General features: G+C 41.3%; 1 long non-coding RNA gene across 16 annotated transcripts in view; it reads right to left on the bottom strand.

The window, feature by feature from the left end:
* LOC147353365 (uncharacterized) overlaps positions 1–24,424 on the bottom strand; it is a 148,127-nt gene that overhangs the window by 64,675 nt on the left and 59,028 nt on the right. For 7 of the 16 annotated variants that reach the window (XR_015145099.1, XR_015145098.1, XR_015145106.1 and 4 more), the window contains 2 exons: positions 13,339–13,435; positions 5,380–5,692 (listed from right to left, as the gene is read on the bottom strand). The exons of 1 other annotated variant lie outside the window; for it this stretch is intronic. This is a non-coding gene — a long non-coding RNA (uncharacterized LOC147353365). Of the gene's footprint in view, positions 1–5,379; positions 5,693–7,333; positions 9,136–13,338; positions 13,436–24,424 lie in introns of those variants that run through there. 8 more of the 16 variants (XR_015145103.1, XR_015145097.1, XR_015145100.1 and 5 more) reach the window with 2 other exon arrangements.

Genomic DNA, 24,424 nt, shown 5'->3' with positions numbered 1-24,424 from the left:
ATAAAACGAAATTAACAAAGAGAAGCATTTCATGGAGTGATGTTCAGAGGAAACCAATGTGCCAGCAAAAATGGCACTGATGGCATTCCTATCTGTAGGGCAGGGACAGAGACACACACATGAGAATGGGTCTGTGGACACGGTGAAGGAGAGGGTGGCGCAAATGGAGCGAGTAGCACTGACATATATACACTGTCGCGTGTGAAACAGACAGCTAGAGGGAAGCTGCCCACAGCAAAGGGAGCGCAGCTCGGCGCTCTGTGGTGACCCAGAGGGGTGGGATGGGGGGAGGGGGGCTCAGGAGGAAGGGGATAGGTGTATACTTTTGGCTGATTCCTATTGTTGTATGGCAGAAAGCAGCACGACATTCTAAAGCAATTATCCTCCAATTAAAAATAAATTAAAAAATAAAACCATGCTTAGTTTCCCCACAATGACTTATGACAGCGTATGTAATACATCTGACGAGCTTAACAGAGACACAGTGTTCAGGGATTCGGGGGGCTGGTCACGTATGCAGCCTCTGTCTATCAGATAACAAAATTCCAGGGAGACTTTCCTGGTCATCCAATTTCAACCTCTGGTCAGGGAACTTGATCCCACAGTCTGAGACTAGACCTGGTACAGCCAAATAAGTATTTTAAAAAATTCCAGAAGGAAAGTACATATTTAGCACGCACCATATTGTCTATACAGTTTAGAACAACGAGGACCCTCCTGAAATCCAAGTTTCTAGATGCTAGGCAGGGGCCAACCTTGCAAGCAGCTCTTTCAAATGACAGCAGTCAGATATGCTGTGTTACCTCTTTTTCTGCACTAGACACCCTACAAATATGACAAAACTGACCATTTTACACTAATATCAGAATGACAGAGGAGAATAACAACAAACCCCATAAATATTACAAAACTAACAACTTTGTGTGATTTGTCAACTGAAACAAAATGGTCAAGTTTCTTGGCAGTGACAACATATCAAAGCAAACAGGAAAGATTTTGAATGGCAATATAGCTTTCAAGCACTTTCACAGCATCATCTTTCAGGATTTGAAATAGCTCCACTGGAATTCCATCACCTCCACTAGCTTTGTTCATAGTGATGCTTTCTAAGGCCCACTTGACTTCACATTCCAGGATGTCTGGCTCTAGGTGAGTGATGACAGCATCGTGATTATCTGGGTCATGAAGATCTTTTTTGTACAGTGCTTCTGTGTATTCTTGCCACCTCTTCTTAATACCTTCTGCTTCTGTTAGGTCCATACCATTTCTGTCCTTTATCAAGCCCATCTTTGCATGAAATGTTCCCTTGGTATCTCTAATTTCCTTGAAGAGATCTCTAGTCTTTCCCATTCTATTGTTTTCCTCTACTTCTTTGCACTGATCGCTGAGGAAGGCTTTCTTATCTCTCCTTGCTATTCTTTGGAACTCTGCATTCAGATGCTTATATCTTTCCTTTTCTCCTTTGCTTTTCGCTTCTCTTCCTTTCACAGCTATTTTTCAGGCCTCCTCAGACAGCCATTTTGCTTTTTTGCATCTCTTTTCCATGGGGATGGCCTTGATCCCTGTCTCCTGTACAATGTCATTAACCTCCATCCATAGTTCATCAGGCACTCTATCTATCAGATTTAGTCCCTTAAATCGATTTCTCACTTCCACTGTATAATAATAAGGGATTTGATTTAGGTCATACCTGAATGGTCTAGTGGTTTTCCCTACTTTCTTAAATTTAAGTCCGAATTTGGCAATAAGGAGTTCATGGTCTGAGCCACAGTCAGCTCCCGGTCTTGTTTTTGCCGACTGTATAGAGCTTCTCCATCTTTGGCTGCAAAGAATATAATCAATCTGATTTTGGTGTTGACCATCTGGTGATGTCCATGTATAGAGTCTTCTCTTGTGTTGTTGAAAGAGGGTGTTTGCTATGACCAGTGCATTCTCTTGGCAAAACTCTATTAGCCTTTGCCCTGCTTCATTCCGTACTCCAAGGCCAAATTTGAGCTATTTCAAATCCTGAAAGATGATGCTGTGAAAGTGCTGCACTCAATATGCCAGCAAATTTGGAAAACTCAGCAGTGGCCACAGGACTGGAAAAGGTCAGTTTTCATTCCAATCCCAAAGAAAGGCAATGCCAGAGAATGCTCAAACTACCGCACAATTGTACTCATCTCACACGCTAGTAAAGCTAAACTCAAAATTCTCCAAGCCAGGCTTCAGCAATATGTGGACCATGAACTTCCAGTTGTTCAAGCTGGTTTTAGAAAAGGCAGAGGAACCAGAGATCAAATTGCCAACATCTGCTGGCTCATGGAAAAAGCAAGAGAGTTCCAGAAAAACATCTATTTCTGCTTTATTGACTATGCCAAAGCCTTTGACTGTGTGGATCACAATAAACTGTGGAAAATTCTGAGAGAGATGGGAATACCAGACCACCTGACCTGCCTCTTGAGAAACCTATATGCAGGTCAGGAAGCAACAGTTAGAACTGGACGTGGAACAACAGACTGGTTCCATATAGGAAAAGGAGTACGTCAAGGCTGTATATTGTCACCCTGCTTATTTAACTTATATGCAGAGTACATCATGAGAAACGCTGGAGTGGAAGAAACACAAGCTGGAATCAAGATTGCTGGGAGAAATATCAATAACCTCAGACATGCAGATGATACCACCCTTATGGCAGAAAGTGAAGAGGAACTAAAAAGCCTCGTGATGCAAGTGAAAGTGTAGAGTGAAAAAGTTGGCTTAAAGCTCAACATTCAGAAGACGAAGATTATGGCATCTGGTTCCATCACTTCATGGCAAATAGATGGGGAAACAGTAGAAACAGTGTCAAACTTTATTTTTTTGGGCTCCAAAATCACTGCAGATGGTGACTGCAGCCATGAAATTAAAAGATGCCTATTCCTTGGAAGGAAAGTTATGACCAACCTAGATAGCATATTCAAAAGCAGAAACATTACTTTGCCAACTAAGGTCCATCTAGTCAAGGCTATGGTTTTTCCAGTGGTCATGAATGGATGTGAGAGTTGGACTGTGAAGAAAGCTGAATGCCAAAGAATTCATACTTTTGAACTGTGGTTTTGGAGAAGACTCTTGAGAGTCCCTTGGACTGCAAGGAGATCCAACCAGTCCATTCTGAAGGAGATCAGCCCTGGGATTTCTTTGGAAGGAATGATGCTAAAGCTGAAACTCCAGTACTTTGGCCATCTCATGCGAAGAGTTGACTCATTGGAAAAGACTCTGATGCTGGGAGGGATTGGGGGCAGGAGGAGAAGGGGATGACAGAGGATGAGATGGCTAATGGCATCACTGACTCAATGGATGTGAGTCTGAGTGAACTCCGGGAGTTGGTAATGAAGAGGGAGGCCTGGCGTGCTGTGATTCATGGGGTCGCAAAGAGTTGGACATGACTGAGCAACTGAACTAAACTGATAGGTTTTAAAGAAATCAAATTAGGGGGGAAGATTACAAGAAAACCCTAGATTCATACAGTTACTCTGGTAAATTCTATAAAATGCTTTAGGAAGAAATAGCATGAATCTCACACAAACTCTTTCAGAAAACAGAGGCTCAGGGAGCATATCTGACTTGTTTCATAAGATCATCATTACTCTGATACCAAAACCTGACAAACATATTATTAGTAAATAAAATTATGGTTCACTGTCCATCATGGTTATAAATGCATACTTAAAAGTATACTAGAAGATTAACCGAGAAATATATAAAAGGAGTAATGCATCATTGGGATTTATTCCAGGTAGTCAAGATTGATTGATGTAGGCATGTTAAACCAATGTAACTTAACCCATTAGCAAAATAAAGAGAAAAATTACATGACTACCTTAATAGATGCAGGAAAAGCATTTGACAACATTCAGTTCCCATGAGTGATCATGGAAGGGGGGTAAAAAAAAAAAAAAGACCTCAGCAATCTAGAAATAGAAAGAAATTTTTTTCAAGCTAATAAAAGACATGAGGTATAACCAACATTATACTTTAGGGAGAAATACTGGATGTTCTACTTGAGATTGGAGAGAAGACAGGGTTTCTGTTCATACCATTTCTGTTCAACATTGTGCTGCATATTTTAGCCAGTGCACTAAAGCAAGAAAAATAAGCTACATTAGAAAGAAAAATCTTTATGCACAGATGACATGATTTCGTTTACAAAGAAAATCCTAAGACATCTTAAAAAGAAAAAACCTACTAAAATTAATGTCCACGTAGCAAGGTCACAGAATGCAAATCAACATAGAGGAATCAGTTCTATTTCTATTGATGGGATTGGCATCTAGTTTCTAAAATGATTTTTAGTGACCCCTTGCTTCCCACTATTTACTCCCTGTCTAGTTGGCTCAGACGGTAAAGAATCCGTCTGCAATGCAGGAGATCCAGGTTGGATCCCTGGGTTGGGAAGACCCCCTGGAGGAGGGCTTGGCAACCCACTCCAGTATTCTTGCCTGGAGAATCCCCATGGACAGAGGAACCTGGCGGGCTGCAGTCCATGGGGTTGCAAAGAGTTGGACCTGACTGAGTGACTAAGCCCAGCACACAGTCTCTGCAGACACTGAATCAGGGCTGCCTTAAGTGACTGGTAGGATAAGCAAAAATGACTATGTGTAGTTTCTAAGGCCAGGTCACAAAAGGCATTGCAGCTTTTGCTCAGTCTTTTGGATCACTCTCTGTGGAGGGAGCCAGCTACCCTGATACGAAGACGGCCAACCAACCCCACAGAGAGGCTCACACAAGGAGAGTGATCAGCATCAAACCACCAGCTTTGTGAGGAGCTTATGTGTGATGAGCTCACCTAGTTAGGGTCAAGCCTTCAGATGACTGCAGCCTGATTTTACTTTTTCCTGCAGACTTAGGAGAGACTCTTGAGTTGAAACTTCCCATCTAATCAGTTCCAAATCTCTGACTGATAGAAACTATGAGGGGAAATAAATGATGACTGATTTTTTGAGCCCTGTTGGAAGGTGTATTGTACAGCAACTGATAATGAATATAGAGATTAGAAAATGAAATATAAAGTAATACAATCTACAACATCAAGAAAGTATTTGAGGATATAACTTTATATGTCAGGTTTTATGCTGTAAACTACAAAACACTGTTGTGGGGGTGGGGGGAGGCGGGAAAGACCTAAGTAAAAGATTCACCATGTTCATGGATTAGAAGATTCAGCACTGTAAGATGTCTTCCCCTCCTCATTGTTCTATAAAATTAATGTCTTTCTTATTAAAATTCCAACAAGCCTATTTGTACTAATTGATTAGTGGATTCTAAAATTTTTATGTAAATACAAAGGAGCCAAAACTATCTTGGATAAAGAAGATAGAAGACTTACAGTATCTGAATGTTAAGACTTAAAAGAATTCAGTAATGAAGAGTGTGTTATTGTAATGATGAGGACAGACAAATCAATCAAGCATTACCAAATGGAGAATCTGTAAATAAATTCATACATATAGACGTCAAGGCAACTCACTGGGGAAAGGAAGGTCTTCAAGAAATAATATTGGAAGATGTTTCTAACAACTTTTTTTTTAAGTTTTTTTTTTTCTTTGAAGTGAACCATTTCCAAAGTCTTTACTGAACTTGTTACAACATTGCTTCTGTGGTTGATGTTCTGATTTTCCAGATGTGGTTCATGTGGAACGTTAACTCCCCAACCAGGATCAAACCTGCACCTCTGCATTAGAAAGTGAAATGTTAACCAATGGGCTCCCAGGGAAGTCCCTCTAACAACTCTTAAAACAAACAAAAAACAGTATTAGATCAGTTATTTACTAGATGCCTTCAGAGCACTGCAGCCCGGTTTTACTTTTTCCTGCAAACTAAGGAGAGACTCTTGAGTTGAAAAAAAAAATGGGAAAACTCAATCCTTACTCATACCATTCACAAAAGTTAATATGAGATGGATAGTATACCTAGCATACCAGCTAAAACTAGGTAACTTCTGGAAGAAATGTAAGAGAATATCTTCATGCCTTAAAGGAGATGCAAATTTCTTAGCTGGGACCCAAATAGCACTCATCATAAAAGGAAAAAAAAAAAAAAAAACTTTAGTAAAATTAAAATCTGTTCTTGAATAAAAGTAAAAAAAAAAAATACATCAGGCTGGTAAACACATTTGCAATGGAAGCATTTTATCTAGGATATACAAGAATTCATGCAGTTCATTAATAAAACAATAGCCCATTAAGAAAATGGACAAATGATTTGTAAAATAATACACACATAGCCAATAAGTATATGAGAAGATGTATCACACAATTAGTCATTAGAGAAGTACAAATTAAAACCACTGGGAGATATCACTTTGTAGACTGACATCAGAACAGCTAAAGTTAAAAAGACTGACAATACCAGGGGATTGGTAAGCATGGGGGGCATCTTGCAATTTGATGGGAATACAAAATGGTTCAGCTGTGTTGAGAAATAATTTGGTAGATGCTTATAAAGGTAAAGATATAGCTACCCTGTGACTCAGAAATCTCACTCCTCTTTAGCCAAGTGAAATGAATGCATGATTATTTCCACAACAACTGTACAGGAATGTTCATAGCTTTACTTGTTATCGCCCAAGCTGTTATCAACCCCAGTGTCCACCTACAAGTAAATGGATTAACTGTGATACATTCTTATAATAAAATACTATTCGGCAATAAAACAGAACCAATTTTTATTGCACACTACAGCAGAGACAATGTAAAATCATTCTTCTGGGAGAAAGAAGTCAGACCGAAAAGCATACTGTATGATTCTGTTAGGTAGGTAGAATAGGGAAAAGGAGTCCAGAATGGCGGTGGCTAAAGGACAAAGAAGGGAAAAGCCCGCGAAAATAGAACAAAGGAAGGTCTGAGGACCGGAGTGAGGACCTCAGGTAAAACAAACAACACTCCTGGCTGGCCCAATTTACACAGGACAGGCCCAGGGAGAGATAAACATATAAAAAGAGGAGCCAAAGCTAGCTCTCTCGCGCGTGAGCGCGCTGGGGCGCTCTTCTCTTCTTGTCTTTGGATCGTCGTGCCCTCACGCCTCGAAGATGGATTTTCCTGCTATCTTCTAAATAAAATAGAGCTGTAACACTGAGCTGTAACACTGGTTTGTCTAAGAGCTATAACATGGTCCTTTCGAGACCTGAGAGCTATAACATGGTCTATCCAAGACCCGAAAGCTGTGACACGCTGAGGGGGCTTTAATGTCCGTCACTCCAAATCTTTGTTGTGACGAGACAAAGAACCGAGGAACACACACTCCATTTAAATGAAGCTCTAGAACAAGCAGAACTCACCTTGTGATGACAGAAATCAGTGTTTGCCCCTGCAAGGGAAGTGGGGTGAATACTGGCTCGAAGGGGCAGAGGGGAACCACTCTGGGCTGACGGGGAAATGTTCTGTATTTTGACCGGGACACTAGTTACATGAGTGATCTGTTTGCAAAACTCAAATCAGCTGCACCCATAAAAACAAAACAAAACAAAACAACTGTTGTATGTAAATCGTTCAGTTAGAAAAAGTAAACACCAAAACACTTTTATCCTCGGGGTCAGGTTGGCTAAGGGAGAAGCTGGGACATTCCTGGTTTGGGGTTCTTCAACCTGGGAGTCTCCATTCGGAATCATGCCTGTTCTTTTCTGCCCGCAGTCCCCAAAGACACCCTCCCCTTGGAAAGGGGTGACCTCTGGCTTGGCACGTCTCTTCAACCCTCCCTCTGACCCACAGGGCTCCCAGCCTGCCCACCCTTTTCTCCACTTCTGACTCCATCCCAGACTCACAGATATAAAGCCTCCCAGCTGAAACAATTTTCTTCCTTCTGCCCCTGAGCTCTTGCAAATTTCAGGTTGATTTGTCTCTAGGGAACAATCTCCACTTAAAGTCACAGCTACCAAGAGGCTTCTCTAATATCAAAAGCATTCGTGGAGCTCAAAGCCATGTTTTCCTTTGCGGGCTAACCTGCCTGCAGTCACCAACTCTGCCTTGTCCTGTCGCACTTTTACAGCGAGTGCAGGCAAATGGGGCCCGCTTTCCTTAAAAACTCCTGTACCTGACAGGTGACCCTGAACCTCACTTTTCATCCTGAGTTGTTGCTCCCCAACGCAGAGACAGAAAGGCAGGCTCTGGCTTCCTGAGTCCCCATCAGCCGTTCTGGGGCACAGGGACATCTCATCAGACCACCAACCCCTTTGGCAGACAGCATCTCCCTTCCCAGCACACCCCACGTGTGAGCCTTTCCTCCTTCACAAACCATCAGTAATGATATTTTCTCCCGGGCCGACACCTGCCTTATTAGAAATGTGCTCCACTCAGCAGAGCAGAGCCCAGGCCTCCAGCCTGCCCCAGGGCTGGCTGAACCCAAGAGATGAAAGACAGTCGATTCAGAACATCAAAACCGAGTCACCGAGATTTGCAGATACTTGTGTCCTTGAGGGAGCTGTTAGGATCCAGGGATATTTTCAGAGTCACCTGACTGGATGTGATTTGGGGGCTTCGTTAGTCCTTGTTCAATGGCATGATCCAACCTTCCTCCATCTTGGCAAGTGTGGTTTGCATTTTGGGGAGCTCCCTCTGCACTCACACAGGGCTCAGGGAGTTTGGAACTCAGATAACAAAAGTTCTTAGAAGGTCCCCCTGCATTCTTTGTGTCAGCTCACTGCAGATCAGCAAAGGAGGGCAGGGATGCGTGGCTGCCTGCATCTAAGGTAATAGCTCGTAAGGACAGGGAATGCTACCTGGAGTCTGCACACAGCAGAGAACACTGAGCTGGAGGGGCAGGGGGCTGAAAAACATCCTGCTGTAATGAGAGAAACAGTCATGCAGACTGTCTTCCCAGACATACTGCTATCAGGAAGCTTGAAGATGTTCTGGGAACCTGATTTCCTTGAGCTTTTCCCAGGCTGGAGGCTCCAGGGGGTCCAGACTGAGGCCATGGGAAGGCATTAAACTGTGTGACTCGGGCATAAAGAACACACATTTCTAGTTCTGACCCCACAGCTGGGTTCCAAATGCTGATCAGGAGTCCCTCCTTCCAGGGCTGTTGAGCAGCATGTGTCCAGATCTGTCTGCTACATGCCCTCCTCATGTGACTTCAGTGGTCTTCCCTGCTCGCATCGGCCTGGCGCCTGGAGGCTGGCTGTGACCAGAGAGGGGGACACAAAGGCAGTTGAGACCAGCACAGGTTTTGCATCTTTAGAAAATGAAGCAGAAAGGTATAGTGGGCAGCCGCTGGGCAGTACAAAGCAGAATCAAAAATAATACCCAGGCTTAGGGGTGAGACACTTGTGTACTTGAATCCCAGCTCTGCCATCAGCCAGCTGGTTGGTTTTGGGAAAAAAACACTGATGTCTCTAAGTCTATTGTTTCTTTATCTGTGAACTGGGGAAAATATGTGGTATCTGGTGGCTGTGTGAATCCAGGTAGGTAATGGATATAATCAAGTGCTCAGTGCTGGGCTTAGCACACAGAAGCATGAGTAAGTGGTTGTCTTGGCTTACCAAGTTTAAGTTTGAGTCATTACGCCCGAGTTTGAGACCAAATTTCTGTCATTTCATAGCTACGCTGCCTTGGGCTACTAAGACAGAATCTTTTTAAAAACTTCATTGTCCTTACTTACAGGACAAAGAAAGTGATGTCCAACTCATCAAATTGTTGAGCACCCCCGCACAGCTCTTCCCGATCCCCTGCCACGTGGAGTACTGCTCTCAGACTTTAAAGTGCTTTTGCAAAGGCACGGGTCATGATCAGTATGTCTGTGATGGGGTCTGAGAGTCTGAGTTTATAACTCACATCCAGGTTATGCTGATGCTGCTGGGCCATGGACCACACTTTGAACAGCAAGGATATAAAGTTAATCATTCTGAGAGGGGGGGGTGGTGTGTGTGTGTGTGTACCTTTACACATGTGCATGTGAGTGTATACATGTGTGTGTGCCTTTGTCTCCCATGCACAGGGCAGGGACCAGGTTGGACTCTCTTCCCTCCATTCTTCACAGATGGGTCCACCCCTGTCCAGGGCTCAAGACAACTTTCACAGGCAGGAGGCTCCAGCTCAGTCTTGTGAGACTTTGAACGAAGTCCCCCGCAGTGACCTGGAGTGGAGAAGCCCAGCTCCACCTGTTGGCAGCCCCATGATTCCATCTTGGATCTCCTCCACGTCCCTTCACCCTCAGAGTCCTTGCCCATACACATAACTTTCGATTCACCACCCTTCAATGGACATGAGTTGGAGCACACTCTGGGAGATAGTGAAGGACAGGGCAGCCTGACGTGCTGCAGTTCATGGGGTCGCAAAGAGTTGGACATGACTTAGCTACTGAACAACAACAATCCCACCCCATGTTGGCTTCTAGAACTCTCTACTGGTCTTTGTGCCCAGGATCCAGTGTCCCTCCATCTGATGCTGCTATCCTCTGCTCATGGACCATAGGCTGCCCTCCTGGGTGGGGAACATACACTGAGTCCATACATCCATGGACATAACTAACCCTAATCTATCTGCCGGGTCAGGACTGACCCTTCCTCTGTCAGAGACCTCAGAGCCAGAAACCCAGTTTAGTGCTTGCTGCCTGTGGAAGCTGAGCCTGACCCTGCAATAGACCCCAGCACCCTCCCCTCTGACCGCTTTCAGGCCTGCAGGATTCCCCTCCAGAGTGACCCCCTGCCATGTCCCAGGGTGTGAAGCAATAAACCACAGAGTCCCCAGCTGCTGACGAAATGACTGGAAGAGCTGGTTCCTTTCCAGGAAGAGAGGAAGAACGAAAAGCAAAGCTCTTTTGGACGCTTACAGAGGTGTCTGAGGTAGTGAGGGGTGGGTGAGGCAGAGGGCATCCTCTAAGTCAGAGAGCTTCAAATCCCGTGCCTGTCGGAGGCTCCTTCCACACACACACCCCCATCACATGTGCACACACGTATTCGCACACACCTGCAGCATCGTCATCCACACTCACTCGTACACCCTCGTTCACACGCCCTCACACCTACCCTCACCCGCGGCCGTCAGCCTCGGGCGCAGTCTGTTCACAGACTCGCCTCTTCTTCTCGGAGCCCCCAGCACTCCTGTGGGTTTCTGCCTTCTGTCTCATTCTGCTCTGTCTCTTTCAGTCCTCCTCGCCTGTCTTTTATTTTCACGGCCTTTCCCTCTGTGCCCTTCACTCCTTGTCTCTGTCTTGCTCCCCTCTCCCTGTCCCCTCTTCCTGTTACCACTCTTTCTCTCCTTCCCTGCCTTTTTCTGAGCTGTCTGCTCTCTGGGGCTCACTCTCTCTTGTCCTATCTCCCAGCATCTCTGAGCTTCTCCATCTCTGTCTGTTTCCCCAGCGTGTGGGTATATTTTGTCTCCTCACATACCTCAACCAGGCTGAACAATGAGAGAAGGGAATGGCCAGCTGTCTTCCTCATCAGAGCCTGACAATCTGGACTTAAGCCCTTTGAGTCAACCCAGCAGGCCCTCTGCTTCCTGGCAGGAGAAGAGCTGGGAGGTCCTGCCTGAGTCATCCCATCCCCACATCATCCAGTGGGCATGGGTCAGACACCGCCCATCAGTGATGCAGACAGCTAAGAGGGATGGACACAGACACACACACACATGTATCAGCTTCCAAATCTCATTGTAAACACACCCTCCTGCCCTTTCTACCGTCAGTTCTGAGGAGAATCATTTCTTCAGCCTTTACTGTCTTCCCTGAGGGAATTCTCTGAAGGGTGGGCTCGTTTCTGCTTTCTTCAACCCTTTTCAAATAATTTACAATGATTATGAATGATCTTTGTTAGAAGAGAAAAAAAGTCATGAAATAAATAATTAGTGTGTTAACCTTAGTCATCTTTGGACCCACTTTTCATGATTCTGTGATAGCTCCTGACTTTGTGAATTCAAAAACAAAAGAATGTTATGTGTCAATTATAGCTCAATAAGGGGCTTCCCTCGTGGCTCAGCTGGTAAAGAATCCACCTGCAATGCGGGAGACCTGGGTTCGATCCCTGGGTTGGGAAGATCCCCCGGAGAAGGGAAAGGCTACCCACTCCAGTGTTCTGGCCTGGAGAATTCCATGGACTGTATAGTCCACGGAGTAAGAGTTGGACGTGACTGAGTTACTTTCACACACACATGTAGCTCAATAAAAAAAGAGAGAGAACGTTAGCACGCATGAGGAGTGTAGGCTTCTATGCTGAGGAAAGAAAGTCATTCTACATAGAAAGGGCCTCTGCTTCTCTTTTGAGCTTGGAAGGAGGAATTTCAGAGGTGATTGATACTTTTTAAGTATTTCACAACAAGAATGATAGATTAGGTGATTAGCACCTGCCCAAGCCATCATTTGGCTCCTCCCAGTTTCTCAAGAACTCACTTCATCTGCTTAGGTGGAGCATTTGAGTGGTCCAAAGATGCCCAGTGAAATACCAAAACCCTTGAATTTTGCAGGTGACATCAAGAATATCAAAGATGCGCCATGTACAAGGAGACTCAAGTCATTTTACAAAAGGGGAACAATGCCTATAGCATTTGCTGACACCTTCTCTTATATCCTCCTTCATAGCATCACAAAAAACAAAATGCCCCGTCTAATTCCATCCACGGGCCTCGGCTGTCTATTACATTATCCCACAATTAGCACAACAACGGGTGATCTGGGCGGGTGGAGTGATATTGCTGCGAATGACCTATTATTATCTTCAGATTACATTTTCCATGGAAATTAAATGAATTCTGTCAGAGCTCTGGGGCCGGGGAGAGAGGAAAATGCCTCATTGTTCAGTTCCGCGAGCTGGAGGGACTGCACGTGGCGATAAAGAGACCTGTGTTTGTGCAAACAAGGCGTGGGCTTCCAGTTTGAAAGATGCATTTGTTACACCAAAGCTCGAAATAGGAAATGTGTGTGGGCAGAAACAACGGAGATGAAAGGGGGAGAAAACTAATTATTACTACCGCTGCATATGCGTATTGGGGTATTTATATAATGTGCTAAACTTCTTCTGTTGGGAAAATGTTTGTCATATCAGTGAGAATGAAACTTTACCCTGAGAAGGGGTGTTCTAAGGCTTCATGCTTTTAGCTCAGTGGTTTTTTTTTTCCTTAAAAATTATCTTCTGCACTTTTCTCTTCTCTCCACTTGTCTTTCAGTGAACACTCTCCTTTTTCTCCATAAGTGTGCCTTTTGTTTTTCTTTCTCAGGCATATGGCAGTTATTAGTATCAAGTAAAGAGCGACTTAGCAGCAGCAGCAAAGAGTCAAAGGAAAAATAGCCTTGGCCTGAAGCCACAGTGATCTGGGGAAACAATATTAAAGCTGAGAAATCTATAAAAGGTCAGAGACTCATAGAGACCTTAACTTGGATGGGAAAACATACCTTCAGCCAAGTGTTCTGAAATGAGGAGGAAGAAATGGGGTGACCGCCTCCTTTTGGAAAAGGAGTTGAGTTCTGACTGATGAAGGTGTTTTCTCATCTGTAAAAGGAGAAGGACAGGTATGAATCAAGTCTCTCAAACTCTTCTACTTCTGATAGTTGCACAAGGCTGATTAGTATCTTGACTCATCCATCCAGCAAATATCAACTGACTTACCATTAGCAAGCATTGTGCTGGGCATTGGTGAAGACTGAATCTGGGAACAGTACATACAACTAATGAGCTAAATCCTAAACAAGCCCTTTTTACCAAGCACCCAATAAAACTTTACCCCTTTCCTTTTTTTTTTTTTTTGGTGCACATTTCCTTTTAATTTTATTTTTTCAGTTAATGTTTAGGGACTTTCTGGTGGGCCAGTGATTAAGACTTTGGCTTCCATTGCAGGGGGTGTGGGTTCAACCCCTAGTCTGGGAGCTAAGATCTCACATGCCACACAGCCAAAAAAAAAAAAAAAAAACACCAAAATGTAAAACAGAATCAGTATTGTAACAAATACTAAAAATGGACCACACCAAAAGCAAAATCTTTAAAAAAAAAAAAGTAATGCTTAATTGAAGTGATTTATAACCTTATGTTTTATGTTGGTTTATAACATGATATAAGTTCTATGATGTACAACATATGTGTACACATGTTAACTTCTGTGTATACAACATGCTTACCACCAAAAATTTAGTTTCTAGCTGTCAGTACCACAGGGAAAAGAATGAAAGTAGACCACTATCTCACATGGTACACAAAAATCGTCTCAAAATGGATTAAAGCCTTGAATGTTAAGACTGAAACCACAAAACCAGAAGAAAACATAGGCTGTATGCTTTTTTGACATTGGTCTTAGCAACATCTTCCTGGATACGTCTCCTTGGGGAAGGGTAACAAAAGCAAAAATAAACACATGGGTCTTCTGCATAGCAAAGGAAACCATCAACAAAAGGAAACCTACTGAATTGGTGAAGATACTTGCAAATCATATATCCTATAAGGTGTTAAAATCCAAAATATATAAAGAACTTGTACAGATCAACAATGATAAAACAACCCCTGCCCCTGTTTGAGGCACCTTTTTCTCAAGAGTAGGAAGACTACTGCCATCTCTCCATGGCTATGCATCTTCGTGTCTGAAATAGGAACAGGAGGACCGTGATTGGATACCCAATTCATCAGCACAAGGGTAGAGCGGATCTGGAACAAGGTTGCAGCTAAGCCATCTGAGTTGTTGGGGAGTGAGGATCCTCTATGTATGTTTTAATAAGGACTAGTAAAAACCAGATTTTTGCGCTCATTCTCTTAGTCAAGAGGTGCTGCAGACACATGGAGGAACCTGTGTTTTGTTTTGTTTTCCTTTTTGGATTTTTTTTGGAATGTAATGGATCATCAACAATATAACAAATATGGATTGGGAAGAGAAGAACATCTTTCCCCATCCACAGTGGAAATGATGCTGGTAATGCGCATTCTGGCCATTAGGGGATGTGAATCTTTTCAGGAAATTGCTGAAATGCTATATGAAATGCTCAAGGGAGAAGAATGCAATGGTGTTTAAACTTATGTGAATCAGAATCCCTTGTGGCATATTAAGATTCTGGGTGCATGTGTACTAAGTCACTTCAGTTGTGTCTGACTCTTTGCAACTCTATGGACTGTAGCCTGCCAGACTCCTCTGTCCATAGGATTCTCCAGGCAAGAATACTGGAGTGTGTTGCCATGCCCTCCTTCCCAACCCTGGGATGGAACCTGCATCTCCTGTATTGCAGGTAGATTCTTTACCCCTGAGCCAGGGAAGCCCAGGATTCTGAGTACCACCTTCTCATTCACCTGGTCTCATTCAGTTGGTCTGGGCTGGGGCCAGATAATCTGTGTGTGTAATCTTATAGGTGGTCTTACAGGTATTCTTTGTCCAGGCTGAGAGAAATATCCCTGATACAGGAGTGAAGTACTTGAATTCTGCCCATATTAGCCGAGTAATTGTATACAAGACCCTACAACATATAGAGTATGTCTGCTGAAATCCCAAGGAAGAAAATGGCCATGAAGATTGAAAGTTAATCTATATTAGGGCTTCCCTGATGGTCCACTGGTTAAGAATCTACCTTGCAACATAGGGGACACCAGTTAGACCCCTGGTCTGGGAAGATCCCACATGCCACAGAGCAACTAAGCCTGCGAGCCACAACTACTGAGCCCACAATCCTCAAATCCTGAAGCTCATGTGCCCTAGAACCTGTGCTCTGCAACAAGAGAAGTCACCACAATGAGAAACCCATGTGCCGTGACTAGCTAAGCCCCTGCTTAGCGCAACTAGAGAAAAGCCCACACACAGCAATGAAGAATCAGCACAGCCAAAAATCAATAAAAATAAATGCATAAATTGGCATATAAAAATTAAATAAAAATAAAATTAATCTATACAAAGCAATTATGCCAGTCTCAGTTGACATTGTGTGCTTAATAATACCAACTCATTACCTTTATCCTGTGAGAAGGGTAAGAGGTTCTGGGATGTAAATGTCACCCATTGACAGTTCCCAGGCATATCACAGACTGGTAGAAATGTATGGAAGGAGTCCAGAGTCTCAAATCGAATAAAGCTGTGAGGCTAAGGCATGGAATTGGAAGAGAGGCATTTAGCTTAGAAAAGCTTAGGAAGAGGATCATGCTGATAGGAGATGGTGCAGAGAAATTCCAAAAGCAAGACACCGTAGGGGCCTTTATGACATCCCAGTGTGATCTGGAGCTGGCCTGTTGGCTCATTTAAAAAGGTCAGAAGAGGGTAACCACAAGTTTTATGGTAACTGCAAAGACTCCAGGTGACCATACACAGACCATCATGCACTCCAGAAGGATCTTATCTGTGAATCAACACCAATACATGTTTTTTTTTCCCCTTTCTTTTCTGGTATGAATTATACTTGATTATTAGTTAGCTTCCTAGAACAGTTCTAGAAAAGGTCTACATGGCTTAAGTTTGAGTCAACAGTTTGTTCCCAAATGAATCCTAATGAAAAAAAAAGTCACATTCAAGCTCTATGAACGAAGTCACTGAGTTAACATTCACTTTTGTAGCTAGCACATTCTAAGATAAAAGTTTGCAGTTTGCTATATAAAGAAACTAATTAATACTGAATATGTAGAGTGAATATAGTATAATATATACACACACAGACACATTTATAGTTTTAAAACTATTTTATTGATCCAGCCCTGTCAAATCACTTTACAGATAATTTTCTCATTTTGGCATCAAAGTTGCTGATGTTATAAATACATCTTTCCATTACTTTAATTATTTCTAACATTTCAAAACATGCTTTTCATCTGTTTCCAGCTATTAGTTTAGGGATAGACATACCATTTATAATGAGATAGTTTCCTATATTTTAGAGCAGAATGGTGATTTACATGTAATACAAATTTCCATGGAAGAATAAAAGGGTTGATTTTACTTCACTGAAAAATGAGTATTGAAACAGGAAAATAATCTGGAGTCTCACAGGTGTAAAGAAACATTTTCATAATACCAGCCCCACTGCCCAAGTGTGGACCAATTCATCTTTGAATTTTCAATTCATTGTCCCTTTTCTTAAAAAATTAAAAATGCTTTATTTAGATACAATTTACTTATCGTATAGTTCACCCATTTAAAATACACAACTCAAGAGTTTTTAGTATGAAATTGTGTAACCATCACCACAGCCTGAATTTCAAAACCCATTTATCCCTCCAAAAAGGAAACCCCCTGCCTCTTTAGCAGTCTTTATTATCTCCCAGTTTTAGGATAACCATTGACCCATTTCCTGTCTCTATGGATTCACCTATTCTGGACATTTCACATAAATGAAATCATGTAATACATATTTTTTTTCCCCTGACCTTACACTTAGGATATGTTTTCAAGGTTTATCCAGACTATAGCACGTATCAAAACTTCATCCCTTTTCATTGCTTTTTATCACGAGAGTATATCACCTTTTATTCATCCATTCATTTTCTGTTGAACACTTGTTTGTTTCCACTTTTTGGCTTTGTGAATAATGCTGCTATGAACATTCATATACAGATTTTTGTCTGGATATATGTACTTATGTATCTACCTAATAGTGGAATTGTTGGGTCATATGACAATTCTATGTTTAACTGTTTAAGGGAATGTCAAACTATTTTCTAAAGTGACTGCATCACTTCACATTCCCACTGGCACTGTATAAGAGTTCCCATTTCTTCATATCTTTGCCAACACTTGCTAATTGCTGTTCTATTATAACCATCCTACTGGGTATGAAGTGGTATCTTATTGTGGTTTTGATTTGTATTCCCTAATTACTAACGACATGAACATTTTTCATGTGATTATTGAGATTTGTGTATCTTCTTTGGAGAAATACATATTCAGACAATTTGGCCACTTTTTAAATTTGGACTTTTTATTATTGAGTTATTAATTTCATTTTCAGATATTTCATTCATAGTGTACAGAAATACAATTAATTTTTAGCATATTGCTCTTATATCCTGGAACTTTGTTAAATTAATTTGCTACTTATAATGGGTTTTAATATTAAGTAAATTCCTCAAGGTTTTCTATGTATAAGATTACCTTCAAATATACTTTGACTTTTCCTGTCTAATCTGAATGCTTTTGATTTCTTTTTCTTACCCTCATGCCCCACATAGAATCTCTGGTATGATGTTGAACAGAAACAATGAAAGCAGTCATCCTTGCCTTCTTTCTCATTTTAGGGGACAAAGTATCCTGTTTTTCTCCACTAAGTTTTAGTAGCTGTGGGTTTTTCATAGATATCCTTTATCAGATTCAGGAAATTATTTTCTATTCCTAGTTTATTGACTTTTTAAAAAAAATCATGAGGGAGTGTTGATTTTTTCAAATCCTTTTCCTACATCTATTGAGATGATCATATTGATTTTATCCTTTATTCTATTAATATAATGTATTGTGTTAACTCAATTTTGGATGTTAAATTTGCCTTTTTTGTATAAATCCCACTTGGCTTTGGTGTGTAATTCTTTATAATGTTTCTAAGTTTGGTGTGCTAGTATTTTGTTGAGAATTTTTGCGCCTGTATTCACAAGAAATGTTAGTCAGTAATTCTCTCATGATGTTTTTGTCTGATTTTGGTATCAGCCTATTACTGGCCTCATAACCATATGGTATCACTTACACGTGGAATCTAAAATATTTATGACACAAATGAACATATCCTTGAAACAGAAATAGAGAACAGACTTGTGGTTGCCAGTGGGAAGAGCTGGTGGGGAAGGAAAGGATTGAGAGTTTGAGATTAGCAGATACAAACCATTATATATAGGATGGCTAAACAACAAAGTCCTGCTATATAGCACACAGAACTATATTCAATATCCTGGGATGAACCATAATGAAAAAGAATGTGGAAACACACACACATATGTAACTGAATCACTTAGCTATACAGCAGAAATTAACACAACATTGTAAGTAAATTATACTTCAATAAAATCTTTAAAAGACCCAGAATTGCCAGAGTAATCCTGAGGAAAAATAACAAAACAGGAGGTATAACCTCTCAGACTTCAGACAATACTACAAAGCTACAATAACCAAAACAGCATGGTACTGGCACAAAATGGATATATATGGAACAGAATAGAGAGCCAGAAATAAACCCACACACCTATGGTCAATTAATCTTGAACAAAGGAGGTAAGGATATACAATGGAAAAAGACAATCTTTTTGGCAAGTGGTGCTGGAAAAGTTGGACAGCCACATGCAAATGAATGAAGCTAGGACACACCCTCACCCCATATACAAAAATAAACCCAAAATGGCTTAAAGACAAGACCAGTCACCATAAAACTCCTAGAAGAGAACATTTTCTGACATAAACCAATGTTTTCTTAGGTCAGTTTCCCAAGGCAATAGAAATAAAAGCAAAGTAAACAAATAGAACCTAATCAAACTTACAAGCTTTTACACAGCAAAAGAAACCATAAACAAAATGAAAAGACAACCTACACTATGGAAGGAGATATTTGCAAATGATGCAACTGACAGGGCTTAATTTCCAAAATATACAAATGGCTCATACAACAACAACAACAAACAAACACAATCAAAAAATGGGCTGATGATCTAAGTAGACATTTATCCAAAGACATACAGGTGGCCAACAAGCACATGAAAAGATGCTCAATATCACTATTAGAGAACTGCAGGTCAAACCTACAATGAGGTGCCACGTCACACTGATCAGAATGGCCATCATTAAAAATTTTTCAAATAACAAATGCTGGAGAAGTTGTGGAGAAAAGGGAGCCCTCCTACACTAGGGTTGGAATGTGGTACATCCACTATTGGCCCAGCCACCCTGGAAAACAGTACAGAGGTTCCTCAAAAACCTAGAAATAGTGTTTCCATTTGATTGAGCAATCCCACTCCTGAGCACATATCTAGACAAAACTATAATTCAAAAAGACACATGCATCCCTATGTTCATAGCAGCACTATTCACAATAGCCAAGACATGGAAACAACCTAAATGTCTATTGACAGGTTGACTGTATAAAGAAAATATGGTCTCTCTCTCTATATGTGTGTGTGTGTGTGTGTGTGAATATATATATATATATATGGAACATAACTCAACATAATAAAAGCCATATACTATATGACAAACCAACAGCAAACATTATCCTCAATGGTGAAAACTGAAAGCATTTCCTCTAAAATCAGGAACAAGACAAGGTGTCCACTCTCACCACTGCTATTCATATAGTTTTGGAAGTCCTAGCCACAGCAATCAGAGAAGAAAAAGAAATAAAAGCAATCCAGATTGGAAAAGAAGTAAAACTCACTGTTTGCAGATGACATGATCATCTACATACAAAACCCCAAAGATACCACCAGAAAATTACTAGAGCTAATCAATGAATATAGTAAAATTTCAGAATATAAAATTGATACACAGAAATCTCTTGCATTCCAATACATAACAATGAAAAAAACAGAGAAATTAAGGAAACAGTTCCATTTACCATTGCAATGAAAAGAATAAAATATTTAGGAATAAATTTACCTAAAGAAACAAAAGACCTATATATAGAAAACTATAAAACACTGATGAAAGAAATCAAAGATGACACAAATAAATGGGGAAAAATACAATGTCCGTGGATTGGAAGACTCAATATAGTGAAAATGAGTATATTACCCCAAACAATCTATAGGTTCAACACAATCCCTGTAAAGCTACCAATGGTATTTTTCACAGAACTAGAACAAATAATTTCACAATTTGTATGGAAACACAAAAAAACTCAAATAGCCAAAGCAGTCTTGAGAAAGAAGAATGCAACTGGAGGGATCAACCTTCCTGACTTCAGATTATACTATTAAATTACAGTCCTCAAGATAGTATAGTACTGGCACAAAGACATAAACATAGATCAATGTAACAAAATAGAAAGCCCAGAGATAAATCTATGCACCTGTGGACACCTCATTTTTGACAAAAGAGGCAAAACTATACAATGGAGAAAAGACAATGTCTTTAACAAGTGGTGCTGGGGAAACTGGTCAACCATGTATAAAAGAATGAAACTAGAACACTTTCTAACACTATACACAAAAACAAACTCAAAATGGATTAAAAATATAAGACCAGAAACTATAAAACTCTTAGAGGAAAACGTAGGCAGAACACTCTGTGGCATAAATCACAGCAAGATCCACCATAACCCACCTCCCAGAGTAATGGAAATAAAAACAAATGGGACCTAATTAAAATTAAAAGCTTTTGCATAATGAAGGAAACTATAAGGAAGGTGAAAAGGCAGCCTTCAGAGTGGGAGAAAATAATAGCAAACAAAAAACTGACAAAGAATTAATCTCCACAATATACAAGGAGCCCACGCAACTCAATACCAGAAAAACAAACAATCCAATCAAAAAGTGGGCCAAGAATTAAACAGACATTTCTCCAAAGAAGACATACAGATGGCTAATAAACACATGAAAAGATGCTCAACATCCCTCATTATTAGAGAAATGCACATCTAAACCATAACGAGGTATCATCTCACACCAGTCAGAATGGCTGCCATCAAAAAGACTCAGTTCACTTCAGTTGCTCAGTCGTGTCTGACTCTTTGCGACCCCATGGACTGCAGCACACCAGGCCTCCCTGTCTGTCACCAACTCCTGGAGTTTACTCAAACTCATGTCCATTGAGTCAGTGATGCCATACAACAATCACATCCTCTGTTGTCCCCTTCTCCTCCCGCCTTCAATCTTTGAATTCATCAGGGTCTTTTCCAATAAGTCAGTTATTTGTATCAGATGGCCAAAGTTTTGGAGTTTCAGCTTCAACATCAGTCCTTCCAATGAATATTCAAGACTGATCTCCTTTAGGATGGACTGGTTGGAACTCCTTGCAGTCCAAGAGACTCTCAAGAGTCTTCTCCAACATCACAGTTCAAAAGTATCAGTTCTTCGGTGCTCAGCTTTCTTTATAGTCCAACTCTCACATCCATACATGACTACTGGAAAAGCCATAGCCTTGACTAGACAGACCTTTGCTGGCAAAGTACTGTCTCTGCTTTATAATATTCTGTCTAGGTTGGTCATAATTTTTCTTCCAAGGATTAAGCATTTAATTTCATGGCTGCAGTCACCATCTGCAGTGATTTTGGAGCCCCAAAGAATAAAGTCTGTCACTGTTTCTACTGTTTCCCCAACTATTTGCCATGAAGTGATGGGACCAGATGCCATGATCTTAGCTTTCTAAATGTTGAGCTTTAATCCAACTTTTTCACTCTCCTCTTTCACTTTCATCAAAAGGCTCTAATTTAGTTCTTCTTCACTTTCGGCTATAAGGGTGGTGTCATCTGAATATCTGAGGTTATTGATATTTCTCCCAGCAATCTTGATTCCAGCTTGTGCTTCTTCCAGACCAGCATTTCTAATGATGTACTCTGCATATAAGTTAAATAAGCTGCTGCTGCTAAGTCACTTCAGTCATGTCCAACTCTGTGCGACCCCATAGACGGCAGCCCACCAGGCTCCCCCATCCCTGGGATTCTCCAGGCAAGAACACTGGAGTGGGCTGCCATTTCCTTCTCCAATGCATGAAAGTGAAAAGTGAAAGTGAAGTCGCTCAGTCATGTCCAACCCTTAGCGACCCCATTGTAGCCTTCCAGGCTCCTCTGTCCACGGGATTTTCCAGACAAGCAAACTGGAGTGGGGTGCCATTGCCTTCTCCAGTTATATAAGCACAGTGACAATATACAGCCTTGACTTACTCCTTTCCATATTTGGAACTAGTCTGTGGTTCCACATCCAGTTCTAACTGTTGCTTCCTGACCGGCATACAGATTTCTCAAGAGGCAGGTCAGGTGGTCTGGTATTCCCATCTCTTTCAGAATTTTCCACAGTTTATTGTGATCCACACAGTCAAAGGCTTTGGCATAGTCAATAAAGCAGAAAAAAAAAAGTTTTTCTGGAACTCTCTTGCTTTTTTGATGATCCAGTGGATGTTGGCAATTTGATCTCTGGTTCCTCTGCCTTCTCTAAAACCAGCTTGAACATCTGTAAGTTCACAGTTCACGTACTGTTGAAGCCTGGCTTGGAGAATTTTGAGCATTACTTTGCTAGCGTGTGAGATGAGTGCAATTGTGCAGTAGTTTGAGCATTCTTTGGCATTGCCCTTCTTTGGGATTGGAATGAAAACTGACCTTTTCCAGTCCTGTGGCTGCTGCTGAGTTTTCCAAATTTCCTGGCATATTGAGTGCAGCACTTCCACAGCATCATCTTTCAGGATTGAAATAGCTCAACTGGAATTCCTTCACCTCCACTAGCTTTGTTCGTAGTGATGCTTTCTAAGGCCCACTTGACTTCACATTCCAGGATGTCTGGCTCTAGGTCAGTGATCACACCATAGTGATTATCTAGGTCATGAATATCTTTTTTTGTACAGTTCTTCTGTGTATTCTTGCCACCTCTTCTTAATATCTTCTGCTTCTGTTAAGTCCATACAATTTCTGTCCTTTATTGTGCCCATCTTTGCATGAAATGTTCCCTTGGTATCTCTAATTTTCTTGAAGAGATCTCTAGTCTTTCCCAGTCTATTGTTTTCTTCTATTTCTTTGTACTGATCGCTGAGGAAGGCTTTCTTATCTCTCCTTGCTATTCTTTGGAGCTCTGCATTCAGTTGCTTATATCTTTCCTTTTCTCCTTTGCTTTTCGCTTCTCTTCTTCTCACAGCTATTTGAAAGATCTCCTCAGACAGCCATTTTGCTTTTGCAAATTCTCTTACACTGTTGGTGGGAATGCAAACTGGTACAGCCACTATGCAGAACAGTGTGGAGATTCCTTAAAAAACTGGAAATAGAACTGCCATATGTCTCAACAATCCTACTGCTGGGCATACACAGTGAGGAAATCAGAATTGAAAGAGACACATGTACCTCAATGTTCATTGCATCAGTGTTTACAATAGCTGGGACATGGAAGCAACCTAGATGTTCATCAGAAGATGAATGTATAAGGAAGTTGTGCTACATATACAAAATGGAATATTACTCAGCTATAAAAGAGAACACATTTGAGTCAGTTCTAATGTGGTGGATGAAACTGGAGCCTATTATACTGGAGCCTATTAAACTGGAGCCTATTATACTGGAGTGAAGTTAGAAACAGAAACACCAATACAGTATATTAACATATATATATGGAATTTAGAAAGACGGTAACAATGATCCTACATGCAAGGCAGCAAAAGAGACACAGATAGATGTAAAGAACAGACTTTAGCACTATGTGGGAAAAGGCAAGGGTGGGATGATTTGAGAGAATAGCATTGAAACATGTATATTGCCATTTGTAAAATAGATGGCCAGTGAAAATTTGAAGCATGAAGCAGGGCACTCAAAACTGGTACTCTGGGAGAACCCAGAGAGATGGGGTGGGGAGGGCAGAGGGGTTCAGGATAGGGGGACACAAGTGCACCTGTGGCTGATTCATCTCCATGCATGG

Source organism: Bos grunniens, chromosome 18 (assembly GCF_055505025.1).
Source record: "Bos grunniens cultivar Pamir isolate PY7600 chromosome 18, Bosgru_T2T1.0, whole genome shotgun sequence".
NCBI classification, from domain to species: Eukaryota; Metazoa; Chordata; class Mammalia; order Artiodactyla; family Bovidae; genus Bos; species Bos grunniens.
Note: the sequence above shows the minus strand (reverse complement) of the source record. Positions and strands in the feature narration are given on the sequence as shown.